Source organism: Apus apus, chromosome 2 (genome assembly GCF_020740795.1).
Source record: "Apus apus isolate bApuApu2 chromosome 2, bApuApu2.pri.cur, whole genome shotgun sequence".
NCBI lineage: Eukaryota > Metazoa > Chordata > Aves > Apodiformes > Apodidae > Apus > Apus apus.
In genome coordinates this window covers 43,438,481-43,459,423 of record NC_067283.1, presented here as the reverse complement: position 1 = coordinate 43,459,423, position 20,943 = coordinate 43,438,481, and the positions used below count along the sequence as shown (strand labels likewise).

The 20,943-nt window shown below is 36.7% G+C and overlaps 1 protein-coding gene across 2 annotated transcripts in view; it reads right to left on the bottom strand.

The window, feature by feature from the left end:
• Positions 1-20,943, bottom strand: part of ANO10 (anoctamin 10) — a 127,651-nt gene that overhangs the window by 47,047 nt on the left and 59,661 nt on the right. The window lies entirely within an intron of this gene.

Sequence of the window (20,943 nt, the reverse complement as noted above, 5' to 3'; positions counted from 1 at the left end):
TATCAAGGGCTTAGCTAACAGTATGCTGCATGACTGCAAGCAGGAACTTGCTTCTACCTGAGAAGACCCTGACCAATTTAAGGTAACACTTAAATATATGTGCTTAACTTTAAGCATATGCTTAAGTTCCACTGACACAATGATACTTATTATATGCTTGAACTTAGATTGCATGTCCAGGCTATTTATCACATTTCCCTGGTATTTTTTATAAAGTGGAACAGACCAGAGCTCCTTTCTGAAATACATTTTGCTGAACTATGTGATCTTGATGCACTTGGGCATGTGAATAGCAATGTAACAGACCAAACAGCCCTGAGATTCTGGAATCTAGCTAGCAAGAAACTAGCAAAAACACTACAGACTTCACAGGAGTGGTCGTGAAACTCTAAATAAGCCAATTCCAATAAATAAGAGTTAAAGTAAGAAATCAGGTAATAGTAACAAGGAAGAGAAAAACAACAAAGAGCATTACATGAAATTATTTTCAAAAACATATTACAAAAAATCAGTTAGTAGGTCTAGGAAACAAATTGTTACTGCACAGAATAATACCTCAAAGGTATACCTCAAGGCTCAAAATCAATGCAATGCTAACACAACCTCAGTGAAAACCTGAACACAGAACAAGAAGTTAATGAAGCAATTAGCATGTCAGCTGTGTGATGCAATGGGCAATATCTCATTATTACAAAATTTATGTCAACAGTAGAAAATTCTCCCACTTGTACATATTTTCGTTTCCCCACTCAAATAGTGTCTGCTAAGAAACCTGTCTTGCAAAAAAAATAAATGATAGCAGACAATGCTAGAAATATATAACAGTAAAATATCTCAGAGCTAGCATTGGAGAAATCTCTTAAACAGAAAAAGATAAGATGTTTAATAAAAATAAGACAATACTACACAGAATAGACTCATAAGGAATCACAATTGAAAGGGAATAACTGATCTACAGATAAATTTTTTGTTTGCATACAGGACAATAAGGAGATCAAATTTGGAGTAACTCAAGACCAGATAACAGGATTAGGGTAAAATCTTACACTTAAGGCTGACAAAACTAGCAGAAACTGAGGGATTTGAACAGGGATATTTATTTGAAAAGTTTTAACAGACATTTCAGTTGAAAAAGAGACAGAGCATCACACAATGTAGCTTCTAGCTGCCAAAGTCCTTTAGACTGCGGTGCAATTCACAAAAGAAAATAATTGCATTTTTTAAATAATATTAAAGAGTAAGAATCAATTTTTGGAACTGCAGTTGTTTAGCCACTGCCTCCTGAAGAGCCTTGAAAAATAAGCCAAGCTAGTAACTTTACACAGATTCTTCAAAGTAGCTCCAAATAAAATTTTAAAATAATAACAAAATAAATAAAAATAATTTCAGGGAAATGTAAATAATATTATGCAGGACAGACACTAAGATTGTCCCATTTTTTATAGGAGTGAGGAAGGAATAGAAGTAACATCTGGGGAAACAAAAATGAAAACAACATTGCTGCAGCTAATCCTGGAAAACACTATTTAAAAAAACAGATTTACAAGGGCAATGAGTTTTAACTACATCACCATGTGAAGAGTTTTATTATTCTATCAACTAATCAGAACCCAGCAGTTCAGCAGTATTTCAGAAATGGGTTTCCTGGCAACAGGCTTCCTGTTACATGTATTGCAAAACGCCTTTGACAAAAACTAGCTGTTTGTCAGAAAAGAAGTCAGTTTTGATGCTAGCACAACTCACAGCCTGTAAACGCAAGGATACGGCTCTAAACAGAAAGGCAGAACCTTAGATTCAGAAAGCCTTCAAGCCAGCAAGGACCCCTCAGAATTGCCTTTTAATGTTGTTTTCCCTCCCATCAGAAAAAAGCTTTATCAGTCATAAAGTGCTCAGAACTGCATGGGATGTCCCTGTGTGCAAGACTGTGACCTCAGAAAACATACTGGACTTAACAAACTGCAAACTCAATTCCACCTCATAACTCCCAGTTACCTGAAAAAAGACATCAGAGCAACAGCCTCCCTTGGATAATGTCGCCAGCTGTTCCTATTTGCAAATTAGGAGTAATAGTAATAAAACTGGGAAGGTAACTGGCAGAAATTATGAATGTGGGCCACATGTTTAATGAAATCTCTTTAAATGTGTCCAATTTTATTAACAGTTTATATTGTACTTCAGAATTGCCATTTGACTAAGAAAAGTTAAGTAGCTATTCAAGAGTAACTGAAGGGAGAAACAGAGAGATGAGTAGTTGTGTTCTCTGTATCATTCATATTCCATAGTGATTTCTTAATCTTGTTTTAGTATCACTCCTGCAAGTCAGATCCATAAAAAGGAGACATCTACTTTCAAAAAAGAAATGTCTTAAGAGTACAGTATAGATCACCAGAATACACATGAAAATTCTCTTTCATAGTTCAAAGCTACTTTAACACTGGTGTGAATATATTATAAAAAGAAAATACTAAAGTCTAACCAAATTTGCTACACAACCACTGTAAACATATTTGTCCAATACTAAACTTCATCACAGAACTGGTTTTGCTTTTGTTTTGGTTTTTTTTCTGTTAAAGCAGGTTACAAACCTAACCATTATTTCTAACCACAACCATTAAAAAACAGTGTTGCTTCCAAGAAAATGCCCTTTATGATTACAAGAGGACTATTTCACTGTGAGCAAAGCCCAGGGTAACACTCACAAAAGCTGTAAAGCTCTCCAATGCCAACAGCAAAGTCCCCTCCTATTTTGCAGTCTGCCAAGTGGGCACAGAGAGAAACAGCAATGAGTCTCTCCCCCTTGATAAATGCAGTGCCATCCAATTCTTTGTGGTCTTCTGCCAGTTGCTTAGAGAGCTAGAAGAACTATTCTGTTCTGCAAAGCCACCAACAAGAGCAGAAGCAGCAGCTGTGTTTTGCAGCAGTGGGTCCCCAACCTCATCTCTTTTAAAACAGAAAATGCAAATTAGGGTTAAATTCCTGGAATTTTGAACAGCTAATTTGATTTCTATAGTGTTCCTACAGCAGCAATTCCTGTTAAAATCTACTCAACTGAAAAAAAAAGGAAAGAAAAAAAACCACAACACAGGCTGGAGAGCTGGTTAGCTGACAAAGTGCATGCCAAATGTCAGTTTGGAGAGATTTTATTAAAATATTCTATCAAAAGCCTATTTCAGAATCAAATACTTATAAAAGATTCCAATTAAAATCAGAAATCTGGATTTAGTTCTGCCCAGAACCAGTACATACTATGACACAAGACAGTGGTTACTAACTCTGTGGAAGGAACCCTACCCAAAAAAAGCCAACACCTGAGAATGGCACATTGTTCGAACATCTGTTCTCTACAGGTATATCCAAAATGCCTTTGCAAATGTAAAGTATCACTGCAAGATCATGTTGCTGTCAGAACAGAAAGCAGGGAGATCATGAGATTCTTCACTAGGATTCTGGATTACAGCTATCTGATATGAAATTCAGCTCAGATCCAACACTAAGAGCAGACCAAAAAAAAATGTCAGTCTTTCTGTGGCAAGTTTTCAGCTCTGTCTTGCTTCTTTCTAACAGCAGAAAAAAGTGAAAAGGAAAGTGAAAAATAACTCTGTCAAAGGAGCAATACTGGCAAAGAAAATTTTCCATAAAGTGCAAGAAGTTAAATTAAAATGTCTTTAACAGACAGCAATAAAACAAATTTATGAGCAAATATTCCTGAAATATACATAAAAAGAAAGCACGACCAAACTTTCCCTCCCACTTTTAGACTGAACTGGCTTCATTAGAGACTTGGTAATGGAGTAGAATCATCAGAGGTAAGGGACTTCAAAAAGGGCCTTTCTTCTGCTATTCAGACAAATGCTGCTTTTAAAACCTCATAGGATCACTTAGGTTGTAAAAGACCTTTAAGATCTTCAAGCCCAACCACTAACCTAGCACCTTGCCAAGTCCACCACTAAACCAAGTCCCTAAGAATGACTTTGACATGTCTTTCAAATACCTCCAGGTATGATATCTCAACCACTTCCCTGGGAAGCCTGTTCCAGTGCCTGGAAGATTAAAAAAATAGTAAAGATAACCTCTAAGGAAGCAAATTCTCTGTTCATGTTTCCAGGAAGTAACTGCAGAAGCAATGGGTTAAGCAAAGCAAAAAATAAAGAAAAAATATGAAAACATCATCTCCTAGTGAAGGAGCTGGTCTCTTGTGCTCCCCTTGTGTTTACAAAAAGAATCTGCAAGATCAGTTGGAAACCAAGCAAAGCAAGTCAGTACTACTTCTGAAACTTAGTCCTCCTCTTGGAAAGCCTTAGCAAGTATTTAAACCAGATACAACTTTAAATATAAGTCACCAGGGGCAACCTGTTAAATAAATATTCTACCAACGCAAATGCTAATAAAGTTCAAAGCACAAATAATCTGATTAATTGTACGGTTGCAACAATTTTTTTTTTTGGTCTTACAGTGCCATTATACTTTCTAGTAATGCAATATTCATTAACAACATTTGTTATTATTATTTATAGATTATTTCTTATTAATGTTTAAACCACAGCTATTATACATCATATTCAGTCACTAATGAACTGAAGCAGTATCTAGTCTTAGTAGTCTTTTTTAAGATTTAGATGCCCATCTGTCCTCCATAATGTTCTCCAACAACAGCAATTAAGATGTTAGGCAGCCCAGAAATCTATAGAAATTTTGTCACTGACTTATTTGATGGTGCAAAAGGAGGTATTAGTTCTTTATTTCTCAGCATTTACTCATCTGTTCAAGCCTTTTTATAGATTTTTACACTGGTATTTTTAAGCCTACTTTTAGATTACTTTTTCAGGACCTTCTCTGAATTGTTTAAGTACTTTCTGAGGTGTTGAAGCATGGAAAAAAGAAGCAAGGGTTGGTAAGGAAGGGTATTTTATTTACACACACAAGCAACACACTGCCATCTCTCCAGGCAAATTGCCATTTTTTGGTCTATCACACAAAATTAAGCATTCAGCAGGTTCAAGGAACATCTCCTGAAAGAAAAAATTCTGAATAAAACTTCTGATACCAATCTTGTACACAGACTTCTGACTGACTGCAACTTGGGAAAATAAAACAAAACAAAAACCAGTTCCCTTAAATAATCTTGTTTCATAAACACAGCATATTATGTGACCCAAAATATTTCAAGATTCAGCACACTTGCAAAACTGTCTCTATAAAAACACAACATACACTAATGAGTCTTTCAGAAATGTTCTAAAACATGATTCTTCTCATATTTGTTTTATTCTGTAGCTAATTTAAGAGACATGGGGAAAAAAAACCCAACATACTATAGGTGTAAAATTGTCTTGGAGCTTCTAGTATCTCCTAGTGGTTAATTTTGCAGTAACCCAGCAGTCTTGAAAGCAGCATGATTATGCATCCATCTCTATGGTACCAAACCTGAAATGTTTTGGCAGAACCCTTATCTCAATTTATGGCTAGCATTTAATAGGACCTGGGATAAGAGTTGCCAAAAGCCAAATTACCTAATACTGAATGTAATGAACAGTAGAGCTTTGATCATGCTCTGAAATAAATTCTAAGTGAAAAGTAGGAAGCCCATGAAATTAAAATTGACAGTATGATTAATAGCAAGCCATATGATGTACCTCTTAGCTGATTGCTAGCATTACATATTGGCTCCCATTCTGACAGGTATGGTTTATTGTCAAAATGCCCTCATGTTCCATATCAACGAAGGGGAAAAAAATAAATAAATTGCTATTTTCTATTAATCCTCAAAAATTACACTTCTTTCCACCTTGAAGCCATATGTTTTTCTCTATGAAAAAAAGATGCAAGTAAATTACAGTGCATGTCATTGTAATTACACATTGTAAGGAATTCTCTTTGTCAGGACTCAGAAATTCTGCAACTGGATGCCTTGAGATTAGCAAGGAGATATGAAGCATTACTTCTGCCAGGGGTCTGAAGCTCCTGTAAGTCAGTCCAGTGACAAACAGAAATTGTCACCTACTGTAGGCATCGCAGATTTTGAAAACTCTTTGCTCCTGCCTCAACCAAACCTCCTTTGTCCTAGTCCAAGCCAAAGTGGACAGGTATAAAACTCCCAGTTGAGTTTTGGACAGACTTAACAAAAATATTAAAATGTACACATACAAAAGTAAAACCACTCTACTTTAAAAAGCCTTACAATGGTTTTCCCAAAACTGTATGTGAGTTCTGGAGATTGTGAGACAATTAACAGATTTGTCAATCTAACTTTTTCTTCAGTTCATGCTAGGAAAAGATAATGTTGCATCTATATTTAAACTATTTTAAACATTGAAGTTGATGGTTTTGTCTGTCACCTTGACAGCAAGTAACATAAAAAGTAACTGGGGTTCAGTATTAAGTTCTTCAAAGATTATATACACCGATATTTTTAACTGTGACTAACAAGTTACCCAAGCAGATGCACTGCACTGTAGTTACAGATATTTCCTTATTTCTCCCACAACTACCTGGCTTTACAACTCTCTTATGATGCTCTCAAAGCTGATCACAAGAATGTTATTTGTGCTAGAACATCTGTTCATCTCACAGCACCAAGACAAGAACACGATGTGAACAAATATTTAAAGCAAAAAAGAGTATTTTGCCACACTGCAAACGCATCTTCATTGAATGATTCACAAATATAGTGTAATGCATAGCTTTATTCTGTGTGTTCACCCTGTGGTAAGTGGCATCCTTACTTCTGTTTGAAGCTGTAAGTAAATTCTGTAGGACACAGCACGTTTTTTTAATCTGGACCAAAAGGTGAATCATGCAATGTTAAATAATGAACAAAATGTCACAGCCATGAAAAAAAATGGTGTTGTGATACATCACACAGTAAGCTGCAGATTGTTGTCTTTTCCTGTGCAACTTTAATCAAAACAAATTAATTGAAATGGGTACAATAAACTAGCTAATCGGAAACAGTTCTGTAGGGAGGAAAAAAAAAATAATTATTTACATTCACCTGCATTTTTCCTGTAAAAACTAGAGGGTTTTTTTTTCATGTGAACCAAGTCAAATAATCCTTTGCTTTTCAATAAAGGTCAGAAGAAAAGCTTTCATTTCAGCTAGAGTATTTTAATTAAACATTGCAGCAGGTGTTTGGATATGCTGTCAAGTCTTGAAAGGCTTGCATAAAAAATGTGTCTTCAAAAAAAACGAAGACAAAATAGACCTGTACATCCTCAGGCCCACTTTATCCGTCTTTTCTGTAAATGGTTATTCACAAAATTACATATGATTTTCTGATTTGCAACACCAGTACTTGCCCTTGCTATAAAAGAGTTCCTCATCAAAGCTGCTGGAAGCTAGCCATGCAATTCTCACGTCAACTTTTACAGCCATGGTAGATCTGTGCAACAGAGCACAGCCCAGAGTTTAGCCTTAGCTGCTGACCTGCTTCAACTTGTTGGGAACTTAACTGGCTTGCACCAGCTGACAGAAAGAGAATTTTAACTGTGAGCCAAATTCACTTTTGAGACAAAATGCTGCAATTAATGCAGATCCATTTGTAAGTCACATGCATGCAATTGAGTTTTTCAGCAATAACCCACATCCCAGCTTTAGCTCTCCATGCGCTCATGGAAAAGCAGCCTATAGAACCTTTTTACAAATGCTTATGTTCTTAAGGAATGCAAAGCCCATCAAAAGGTGCAGACTCCAGAAGAGAGGTGGGAGGAAACAGATAGTGGAAGAGAGGAAGAACAAGCTGTGTTCTCCACAGTAAGAGATTCCATTAAGTCTTTCTATCAGCTGAGACTGTGAGTCAGAAAGTGAATCCCAACATAAAGACTAGAAAACAGTAACTCTTCCATACATTGGGATATACACAGCTGCATCATGCAGTACAGTTCTTCAAAACTGAGCTTCTATCAGCATCATCCTATGCTTACTGCTTGACAAATTCAATGGGCATCTGGGACATCTCAAAAACCATCATGTTTGAATAATCAAGGGTGATTCTCAGCTGAATTCTGATGTATGATGTGAAAGAAATACCAGCAAAACTTGTAACAGAGCAACAAAGACTGTTATTCACTTAGGTTTTTTCTGAGACTTGGTAGTTTGGCCTTTGGAACTATAGGCAAAACAGAAAACTAACACTTTAATCTCAGTGGTGTAACAGCTTTGGCAACATGCAGTGAGCAAAACTTCTCATCTTCCTAAAAAAAGCAAGGCTGGAAAAAAAACCCAAACCACTACTTCCAGATTGAATTAGAATTTTAAGGCCATTTGGGAGTCAACTTGTAGCAGGGCTCAGCATCACTTTGTTGCTATGAAACATTATTACATAGGAAAAATCAGCCATAAAAACCTGCAGCTTACTCATTTCTCTGGCTGAAATGATCTCAGCTGAGAAGGCCACTTTCAATTTGAAATGAATTAAGAAGAAATTCTAAACATGGCTTTGAAAGATGCCTGAAGCATCTCAAATAGGCAATGGCAAGAAGTCAGACAAGATCTTGGACCACTGACTAAATCTGAAGAGGTCCTTAAGAAACCATAATATAACATGCACGCAGAGACAGGTGGGAAGCTGGGACTTTTCACACATGAATCCTGACAGAGTTGACCAGTGATATCATGGGAATCAGAAAAGTTCAGGGATTGAAGGTAGAACTCACCAATTCCTGTGACTGGCCAGCTACTCATCATTAAAAGGGGTAACACGGTACCAAAATCACGGTGTCTCAGCTTCAAAACTCATTCTGGGAATGTGAAAAACCTGTGAAGAGGCATTACCTCACTACAGGAATATAGTGATTTGGCCTGTGAACCAGGAGGATGGTGCTACAGAAATATGTATGCTGAACACCTTGATTCTTGATCCAGTCCTGGGTCTTCACAGATGAAAAGCATATATTTATTTTCTGAATCTGGGGACCATTTGTATTTCTTTATTTTCCTTAAGACCAGACACAAAAGCAATTGTCTTTCTTCTTTAAGCTAAGGAAATGCTGGAAATGAAAGTATTCTGCAGTGCCTCTCCTTCAGCTTCTAGATGAAGAAAAAATGCCACTCCTTTTTGTGCTAAACATTGGTAAGGAGAGAGCTTCAGGAAAAACGAAAGAAGCATAGAGGGAAAGACAAAAGGATGCACACCACAGAAATGCAAAGGACTAAGCAAGCCTGGCACACAAGGGCAAGACTGTAGCTGCAAACAGAGCAGTGTGCCTTGAACTCAGCTGCAATACACCACCACTCCCTCAGCTTCACTGCCCCCGAACAGCAGCATGAGCCAGCTCACCATGGCCTAGCCCTGCTGTCTTCAAAAGCAACAAATGACTCCTGGGGTGTAGAGGCAGGTGATCACCTCTAAAAAGAGGCAGTCCTGATAAAATAATGCAACTTCTGTTTTAAAAAGATACATGTTTATAAAAGTGAGAGCATTGAAGATGATAGCACTTCAAATCTTTTTTCCAAACACAGACTCTCTCAACAGTCACAGGAATCTTAACTAGAAAAAAATTTATAGCACAGTCAACAGGCAAACCATGAATTCAAAACACTACTTAGCTGCAACCCTGCCTTATTCACTTAGAAGTCCTTTAAGAGTTGTTACTTGAAAGAAGAAATCCCTAAAAGCCCTTGGCCTAGAATTTTTTTTTTTCTCTTTTATATACTTGACCAAGTGCTTTTTGATAATCCAAACACACACACACACATCCTTATGTATAAGATAAATATTCCTCATACACTTAAAAAGGTTAAAAAAAACAATAGAAGAACTTGTCCAGGAGTGTTTGAGGGATCTGGCAGTACTTGAAGTTGTGCAGGTTTCTGTGATATAACAATCTAAGAATTATCTTCTAATGTAATAAATTGTCACATAAAAATCCTAATAAGTTAAAGACATGTCAGATAACAGGCTCATAAATAAGTTTCGCTACTTCAAACTCTTTTCCAAACATCTCATCTCGCATTTTTACTGGGAGAAGAAATAACAGTATGTCTCAAATATAGGAAAAAAATTCCTCAACAGCATTCAAAAGTAAGACCTTCCAACATGAGATAAAAGCATTACGTAAAAAAAATTGAGGATCTTTTTCTTTCCACCCAGAAGAACATTACCTTTCTTGATAGTGCAGAATGGTTCTGGGTTAAATAAGATGACTTTGCTGTATATAACAATCTAAAATCCACTTCTATGATTAATCATTTTAGCATCACAGATACCTAGCTCTCTAAAGCCAGATTCAATGTCTTTACTAGTCAGCAGACATACAGAGATGCATTATATTGTTTTGCTCAGTTCCAATGGGAACAAGCATATTAATTACCCTGTCACCTCAAAACTGAAGAGCACCTGCCTATTGTAGAGAAGTAGCAAATGCTGTACTGCTTCTGGTTTTGTTTTACATGTCCATGAAGGCAATGATTTTTTTTTACTGCCTACCTCATCTTTAAAAATCAGTTGCTGTGTTTCAAACACTGTATCACTAAACACATTACATATGTGTATAACCGCATTTTATCCTGGTTGTGGCTTTTAGAAATCTGGAGGTTTTCCATTGTTGCTTTGCAGGGAAGGGACTTTTTTTTAAGTAACTTTGCATCTTCCATTTCCTTATTTCTGCCTAGCTCCTCTCACACAGACAAAAAGCATTAGGTAATATGGTTCAAAAAAAAAAAAATTGGGGGACAACTGACTCTAAAGATTCTTCTGAAGATGTAAGCCAGTCTGTAGCTTCATTAATCTTCCAAGATGAACAGTTAGTTGTGAGAGTTTGTCAACTTGAGTTGCCTGAAGTGAATACAACACGTCTCAGAATTCTAAAGTATGGTTTCTAAAGGAAGGAATGCCATTAGAGAAAGGTTTATATAATTTTATTGCTGTAAACACCAAAGGAGATACAACAGAGGTTAGTTTTGCAAAACAACCGAGATACAGTTGCCCTGATCAGAGCAGTGCTTTGTTACCCTGTTCTGTCAGAGGTTTGATTCCTTGACCTCATTAAGGACATTGCTTGATTGTTAGCAGGGGTAATTTTTCTGACAATGCTTTGCTTTTGAGGGACACAAATTTAATTTATCCATGGTTGGGTTAAAAGTTCATCACTCCCTGTCTTTCCTTTCTTTGCATTCCCCACCATGCCAGCAATCTAATCTTCGCATGGCCTATTCAACCTTTTTGTCTTTTGATTATTTTTTAAGCTTAAATATTTACAGCTGACCTTTATTTTACCTTGAATTCTCCTCCATAGTCTTAGAATATTGTCAAATCTGTTCTCTCTAGGTGAACTTGCTGCTGCACAGTAAAACTAGTCTTTTGTGCACTGTCAGCAACAGGATATGCTTAATAGGATAAATTACTGGGCTTCTCTGATGAGTCTGTAACTTCCACAGCCAGTTTCAGATAAACTGCCTTTAAAAATGCACTCTAATGACTTCTGTCATAGACCAAAGCTTCCTGGAGTGTTACGTCTTTGGAGTCCTCAACTCAGTTCTCTGTACCTGATGTTGCAGCAAGAATATAGCCGTTCCTGTAACTCATGCACCACTCCTATGTATTCCAAAAGACCAGTCATTTGCATCCAACACAGTAATCCTGGCCCATTCCAAAGAAGAAACAGTAACAGTTTAGCATCTAGGATTATTACAAGAATTATAGAGATTAAACCATTAAGGAATTTCTATACATAGGAAACCTAAGGCAATGGCTCACATGTCATTTTCAAGTGTTGTACATGTCTTCTCTTTCTAGATACATGCACAACAGCAGCATTTTTAAAAAGGTTCATCTAAACCCACACAATTATCTGAGCATATAATGCTGTTTGTAACATTACACATGAATCTGTTTTTCAGAATACATACTTGTCTCCCTTAAAAGAAGGATAAGGAATAAAGAAAGCCATTATTTGCTTTAATCTAATACATATTTTCTTTAGACACAACATTTATATATGCTTTCTGAAAGTAAGTCTGATAAGACAGTGTCACTGGGAGAAAACTGGTCTTAAAGATCTGGGATCACCTGCTTTTTTTCTTTAAGGCAACAAGGAGTTGCAAAACCTGATTTTGCCAATAAAACTTCCAACTGAAAATGAATTTTTAAAAAATCATTGTGCTGACCAAAGCTTTGAGCTTTTTTTAATGCTTGTTCTTTTCCGATGCTATGAGGTTATGTTCAATAGCTTCAGAACTACCAGGTTAGAAAGGCCAACCAGGTCTGCTATTTGTAATACGCATCTTGTTACTCTCAGTCAATAATAATAGGTCTAGGAGAGATGACTGCACAAACTACATTACCTCTGTAGAGCATCATATTTCTTCCTTTTATGCAATTAGATGCTTCCCAGTGGACAATCTATTCTTCACTGACCCGTATTAACTTCCTTTAAAATTTTCTAAAGAAAAGATCTTTACACAAAGTTACCTTATGAATTCTGCTTTTAAATACTCACCTGCAAAGAAAAGTAACCCTTTGTATCCAGAAGTGCTTACAACTGAGCAATACTACATTATGAAAACAAGGGGTTTAAACAGGCTAAAAGCATTTTCAAGAATACCAGCTTTGCTTTTATCTTGAATGATTACCAACACAGTTGCCAGTCATCAGGGGATAGACTCACATCCCCGTGCTCACTAACTCCACTCAATCTTAAACAGTGCAAACAGCCTTTGCTGCTTACAGTCCATTACAGAGCATCCACTCTGGGCAGAAGAAAGCCAGTTGAGAGCAGTCTTCCCACTGCAAGTGTGCAGGGGTGGGTCATATGCTGCACGAAGATGGGTAGGAGCCTAAAGCAGTGCAACTGACATAAAATTCCTCATCTGGTTCTGGGCAAAGCCATTTAAAGTCAGTCCACCTAGATACCTGCATGTTCCTCAGTCACACATGCTCCACCTACAGTAATGACTTAGAGCAAGGGCTCGTGCTTCAAACACCACAGTTTTGATCAATCACAAAGCCATTAACTGTCAACTCCAAACAAGCAAGAAAGCACAGATTTTCTTTAGAAAATAAGGATTAGGGCTGAATGTTGAAAAACAAGTTTATCTTGATGGGATGGCTCCCTTTTAAAACTTTTAAAACACTAATAGCAATTTTTCTCCATTCTTGCTCCAAGCATAGAGGCAAAACAAAGCTAAAAGTGGAACATGTCTCCCTCCATATAATAGAATACCAAATATTACCAAGGTGGGACAATAGCTTCAGAAATGAAAACCGAAAAGCTGTCCCCTATCATCAACCACACACCTCAGCACATGAGTTTGGAGATGATGATATGCTGAAGACCACTTTCTGAGAAAGTGTCAGAATGCTGTATTTTTGTTGACACAACCAGCAATGCTCCAGTTCTGAAAATCAGGTCAATGCTACTTTTGCAACTACATGCAGATGCTTGAAATCAGACACCTGTATTTTAAAAGTTCTGTCTTACTATACAATATTTACAGTTTGTCTGGTCACTGAAACAAACAAGCACTATTCCAGAAGGGAGAGCAACCCTCAAGGAAGACCTGGATAGGCTGGAGGAGTGGGCTAACAAGAACCTTATGAAGTTCAACGAGGACAAGTGTAAGGTCTTGCACCTGGTAAAACATAACCCAGGAGAGCAGCTCAGACTGGGATCCACCAGGCTGGACAGCAGCTCTGTGGAAAGGGAGTTGGGGGTCCTGGAGGACAACAAGCTTGACAGGAGTGAACAGTGTGCTGCAGCAGCTGCAGAAAGCCAACAGGATGCTGGGCTGCACCAACAAGGGCATCACCAGCAAAGAAGTCATCATCCCACTCTACTTGGCACTTGTCAGTGGCCACATGATGCTTGTCAGTATCCCACACACCTGGGATATTACATTCACTTCTGGTCCCCACTCTACAAAAAAGATATGGACAGGCTGGAGAGGGTCCAGAAAAGGGCCTCAAAGATGATCAAGGGACTGGGAAGCCTACCATACAAGGAAAGACTGAGAGAACTGGGTTTTTTTCAGCCTGGAGGAAAGGTGGTTTAGGGAGACCTTATTGCTATGTTCCTTTTTACAAGGATTCACATGGAAAAGACAAGGGGTAACAGGTGCAAGTTACTCCAGGGGAGATCCCAACTGGACATCAGAAGAAAATTTTTCACTGTGAGACAGCTGGACTTTGGAATAATCTCCCCAGGGAAGTGGTGGGTTCCCCAACACTGGACACTTTTAAGACTCAGCTTGACAAGGTGGTGGGCCATTGCATCTAAACCGTGTTCCCTACCTATAAAGGTTGAACCAGATGATGCTTGAGGTCCCTTCCAACCTGGCATTCTATGATACTGATAATTATCCTGAAATTAAAGGCTAGATACGCAAAGTTCGTCCAAGACTTTGTCGTTGTTGTTAAGCAAAAGTAAATAAAAATAATGTCTGAGACTTTCTTTCATCTAACTTCAGTTATCTAAGAAATCAAGCATAGCCAAAGCTAGCAGACTACGCATCCTTCCTTTCCAAATGAGGGCAAGAAGTCCTCTCTGCAAGTGCCTATACATCTCCCTCACCCATTCAGTAGTAGTCCAGGCAACTAGCTTCAGATATATATTACTTTTCATATAGTTAAAGGTTAGGGGAGACTTACGTTTTCCAATTTATATAAATTTAATAGTAAATGCCATAAAAATCTCACCAGTTGAACACAGTAGGAAATAAACATAACAGTGCTCGAATAGAAGAAAAACTCCAAAACCTTTTTATAAAACTATGTTTATTTAAAGTAATTTTTAAACCTTAAAAAAATGTCTATGTGTAACTTACACAATATGAAGTACAAGGCACAATTTCCAGTTTGTTGTGATTACGGAAGCTAACTACTAAAATAGTTAGATTGTTTAGGCTGCAAAATGTTGTACTTCAGCAGGTTTATTCACCTGCAATGGGTGCATGGGTGCATTGAGAGGTCTCACATTTTATAACAGAGTGCTCTTTGGGACTTCCATACAGTGTTAATAATAATGTGTTCAATATTTTAATAAGAATAACTAAGACTTCAGAAATCTTTTAACCTGTATATGAAATGGAGAATATTAGAGGAAATTTTGCGCACTATTTTTATATACATAAGGAATGTTGAGACTATAGTACTGGAGAATATTTTAGGAACGGTCTTTATACATGTTTTGATGAGCTCAGTCTGAATAATTTTAAAATTACTGTATTCTTATTGAAGATTACTGGATTATCAGGAGATAAACCTTTTCTTAATTCGTGACTTCTGCTGAGAAAAAAAAAAATCACACAAAGCTGTAGCTTCACTAACTCAGACACCATTCTCAATAATACTAAATACACAAAGAAAAAAAAAAACAAACTTAAAGAAAGAAACAGCTTTTTGTTGTTGTTGTTTTTTGCAGAAAATTCTAATTCCAGCCTTTACAGCTGATGAAGTCTCCAGATGAGAGAGAGTAAGACGTGTCATGTACCAGTCACTGAATGGAGCCAATCTAACTGAATGTCTGAGTATTCCACTGAAGTGTTAGTTAAATCTGAACAAAGTACTATGTCATGGGATACAGGATGATATTCCATGACAGCTGGGATGGTTAAGCCTAGTAAACCACCCACTCTTAGGAATGAAAAGATAATTAACAGCAACAGAAGGCCATACAGATTAATCAGAACCTGAGTAACCTCATGACTTCATTTGGCTGAATGCAGTAAAATTCAGCCTTTCTCCTCCTAATGCTATCGTAGTGATGTTAACTAGACACTAGCAGTCAATTGTGAAGTCCTTGTAGGACTTTGGATGGGATTTTGACAATTTCGGTCATGGCTCCATAAGCCATGATCCCAGCTCACTGTCTAGTACGTGCCGAACATTCACACATGCATCACAAAAGAAAACCAGGAAAGATGCATCATTCTCCAGCTTTTGGGATGAAATTACGAAACATTTGTTTCATTTATAATAAAATTACTGACTTCATTTGCTTTCCTAAAAGAGAAAGACCACTTGACTTGCTGGATCTTCCTCATCATTGCCCACCTGTGCCAGTTACTCTATTGCTAAAGAAAGAACTTTCTTGTCTTGTTGAAAAGTGAACCTTCATCACATTAGTGCAAGTTCCCCATCATGAAACATTTGATCTTGGTTTTACTGATTCAGTAGCCCCTCAGTGACAAGCCTAAAGAAAACTCACTCAAATTGCAGAAAAGCACACACACAAAAGTCCACCTCTGCAGGACCAAAGCAGAAATTAAATCTAATTAAAACCAATGAAGAGACATAGGAACTTGGGGTAAAAGCAGTATTCTGAAATTGCTTACTAGGTGTTCAGAGATAATTTTGTCAGATGTGGTCCAAGAATTCCAGATCAAAATTGCTAACTTGCAGTTCCACACTTCTACCTATCCTCCCTTTAGCCTGCTTACTCTGGTAATTCCCGGGGCAAACCAATGCAGTCAAATGTACTTTTAAGTGACACATTAAATTACAAGTCTCATACCTTTTCAGAAAATTCATAGCAATTTAACAGTAAAGCCCCCTGGCCATTGGTGTTCCCTTTTAATATTTCCCATCAACAAGTCAAATGCAAACCTTTTAATCTCCATTAGTCTTCAGCAATCCCAAACACCAGTTTCTTGATTACATACTACTAGGTTGTTGTGTGCTACTCCATCTCTTAAGCTGGAAAAGGGATTACAGTACTACAAAATTGCTTAGAACTTGGATAATAAAACAAAATATTCATACCATCTGTTGTAAAAGAGTAAACTGTTCTCTTTGCTACACTGCTGAAAAAAAAGATTGAGGTTAATCCACTTTCCCAGTGCTGTGCAGCAAATTAGAAGAGCAGGTTACATTAAAATGCTGAAACCTAATGTTCTCCATTTCATGACAACTCTGTATTATCTTTTCAATAACCTGGATGCGCAACTGCCCATGCCTATCAGTCTCATGTCCTGAGAATTCTGGGACTATCCTACTTCTTGAGACTGCAAATCACCTTTTTTTTTTTTCCTTTTTTTTTTTTAAACATTGGTTATTATTAGCTATAACATGATTAGTTCAGCACCCAGGTAATTCAGCTGCAGAAGCCAGCCTCTGTGTGACATTTGCAAGACAGTTATTTCAAGTGCTTCAGGTCAATAAGCCAATACTGCTGCACTCTTGTAAATGAGGCCAGGAGTTCTCATGAGGTTTTACCAATAACTTCAGAAATATTAAATTATTCCTTTCATGCTCTTTGTCTTACCTAACACCACAGATCCCACTATTTATTGTCTTCTAGGATGCTCTATGCAAATAAAACTCTGAACACACATCCAGCTGGAAAATAAAACTCCTTCTATGTTGCCATTTTATTTATTGTCTGCAGAATGCAGCAATTAGAATTTAGAAATGAATTAATTTTCCTATCAAAATTAAAAACAGCTTACTACACAAATAGTAAAAGACTTTTAAATGTATTTATTATATTTCTCATTTCATTACTTTCTTACACAAACATTTTGACAAGAGTGTTTAGGCCAAACTCCCCCTCTTTCATCACAGCTCTGATAATGAACACTAAGGTCATGAACACTGGATTAGAAAGCAACAGCAGGACCCTTCTTACAATAAAGTGTTGTATTTGAACTCAAACAAAAGTATAAAAAAATATGAAAAAAAATACAGAAGAACAAAATAAAGATAACAGGTAAAAACGCTGCCTACATTCAAGCTCAATACAGTGGAAATTCCTTTTTGAGTTGTTCCAGGCAGGTGCTCTGGTGGACAGATACTGTGATGACAGAGGAAAAGAAGAATCTCAAAGTCAAGCAAAGATTATTCTGGGCTCAGGCCCACTCATCCCTTTCCACAAAATTTGGAAATACTACATATACTTTGGTTCTGTAAATGGAGCTCTTAGATATTTTATATGATATTGTAAAGTTATTTATAATTTACAATGTAAAATTCATGGATTAAGAAAATTTGTAAATAAAAGGAGAAAAATGAAAGATTTCATGGGCCAGAAAAGTTAAAAGGAAAAAAAAATTATAATTCTGCATTAAATTATCACAGGGAAAAAAACATTAAAGCTTTTAACAAATGATTGAAGAATTAAATTCAAGTTAAATTACTTTAAGACTTCAGTATGATGAATAATAGTAAGAACTAATAAATATATTTAAGTTTTCAATACAGCACAGAAAAAACATAAAGCTCAGAGAAATAAATCTCATTTTCTCACCCATGCAATGTCTTCAACAGATACATTTTTTTAAGATCTATCTGCCCTACTATAAGAAAACCAAATGCCACCACATCCCAGGCATATACAAGTGTTACAGATGTATACCAGCAACTCTACATTACTTCAATGCAAGCTTCAAACATATAATATCCAGAAGCTATCTCCCCTTAATAAGTACAAAGACACTTTAAAATCTTGCTCTTCACTATGGCTGCATATTCAGTTTGCCTACACACAGGTAGCTCTCAGAAGAATATGAGCCTGCCATCAGGTGATGATAAAATCCAGAGCTATAATGCTGTTTACAGTGACTACACATGAATCAAACCTCGGCTTTATCCAAGTGTGACAGAATTCCTATGAGATAGAAGGAGCTCAATGAACCAGCACACTGTTCCAATGAATAAACACCTCTCTGTCTGTCCTAATCTCTACAATAAACACCAACCCATAATTCTAGGCTCTCCTCTTCACACAGTACGACAACTCCAAAAAGATAACTGTGATTCTTTTGACAGAAAACAAGATGATGCAAAACAAACAGCTAATATCAGCCTGCTCCCTTATTGTAAAGGAAAGCTTTTCCCCAGTGTAAACTCACAACTGGCTACATACCAAGCCTCTAACATATAAACTCTATCTTGAAAAATATTTCTGTTTGTATCCACCACACCTACCTAGTGTTGAGCTAAGACCACTCAAGGCTAAAAAAGCAAAATTATCAAGGTATGTACAGATTGAAACTACGAAGATTTAACACACACATATCAGAACTAAGCTAACATGCAGTATTTTGTCTTATTCACTGTGCTGCTTATAAAGTGTTTTAATAAGGGAGTTTAATGAAGTTTAAAAAACCAAAGCAGAATGGAATACTTTTAGTTTAGAATGTACTGATACTCCCAAGATTCCAGTACTGTACTGCTTGCTTTAATATTTAACATTTCCAGAAGGTCCCTTACTCATTAAACTTCTAAGACAATGTTGATGAGTATATGAAGTAGGTGTCTGTAACGAAATAAGAAAACAATGATAATGCACCAACCACATTATCACTGTTAACAAGAAGCAATTCAGCGACAGTTTCTCCAGATCAAAATTATTGTAAAATTTGATAGAAATCAACTATCTGCTCTGGCAGCAGTTTAGTAATTTTTCAGAAAAATCATACATGTACAGTACACAGATCTATATTGCTCTAGCCTTTTACTTCTTTGATAAACATAATTAAAGACCTCATTTACAATATTTTTCAAGTATTAACTTGTCCCTTGAATACAGCTATAAGACTTAATTATTTCCAAAGCAGTTGTTCAGACTTTGTGTTTAACAGTAAACAAGCAACTCAAAGATTTTATTATGTGGTACGTAGCCTTTAATGATAAAGATAAACATGTTTCATTAGTAGTGACAAATCTTAACAAAAGAGACCATCTTAGGACAGTGAAGCAACTTCTGAACCCAGCTATAAATAAGTTACCGTAACCTGGATACCACAGCACTAACACATGTACAGTCTAAACCTTTTTTCCTTCCCTTTAAAAAAAAGGAGTGGGTGGGGGGTTGGGTGGAGGAAGAGTATATTTTACTCAAGTTGCTTGACTGTGCATTACAGAATGAATAATTTTGTCTATTGCTCATTTTAATGGTTAGTTATTTCTCCGGTTTGAGACAGTAAAATTAATGTTTTCTGGTTAAAGGACTTTTCTATTTAAATTCTGCCAATCTGTGGGGAATTCAGCGATCTTTTTCATTCTCTTCCAGAGCACCTGAGAAAAGAGGGATTTTTTTCCCCCCTATTTATTTAAACAACTGCAGATATTTATGATCTGATTTATCAAAAAGAAAAAAAAAAAAAAGAAAGCAAAACCAGACCTAAAAACAAGCACCTTAAAAGAATATCACAGAAGCCATAAATACATATGATAGCTAGAAGCAACCTCAGTTCCTTTGACCTTGTCTTCACTGGAGGAAAAAAAAAGAGTAACAAAAACACCCTCTGTGGCACAAGCAAATCAATCTAAGGTAACATCCTACTGAAAACAAAGTAGCTTTTGGTCATTTAGGATAAAACGAATGAGCTCATCTGAATTAATCAAAAAACAGACCTTCATCTTAAAACCTTCCCAGGAGATGGTGAGCAATCATTACAGCATGAGCTCACAGCATACCAACCCGGTACATCCATCCACACGTACACGCTATTGATTCAGGTGTTTTGCAACCATTATCTGCACCTTTCAGTTCAAGAAACTGGGGCAGTGAGCTAGTTCATGAGACTAACATTTCCCAAGAAGAGGATAATCAACAAGAAAGATGGGAGTCCTGGATTCCTAAGACTGCCTAGTATAAGAACTCAAAATTGATAGGTATAAAGACCAAGAACCTAATTATTTTGTGCACTGTTTTTTGTAATTCATCTTCTGTCTCATTCCGTGTGCTTCTCTAACAGTATTAATTAAGCCTAAATGCCAGCACTTAGGGCAATGCCTCTCCTGAAGCAATGGTATAATCTTTTTCCTTGTGCTAGATAATATGCTTTACCAACTCTGCCTTCTGTTCCTCTCATTAAGTTGTTGTCTCTCCCTCTCTGGAAGCACACAAATAAATCACTGCTCCTCTCAGGCTAGTTTATCTGTCAATATTCCACTTAAGCAGAAACTGAGAAGACTGATCTTTACTAGACATTATATAGATATATCATCATTTAGTAGATCTATTTTACAAAATTCTAAGTTAGCAAAGCCAAACAAAAATTAATACC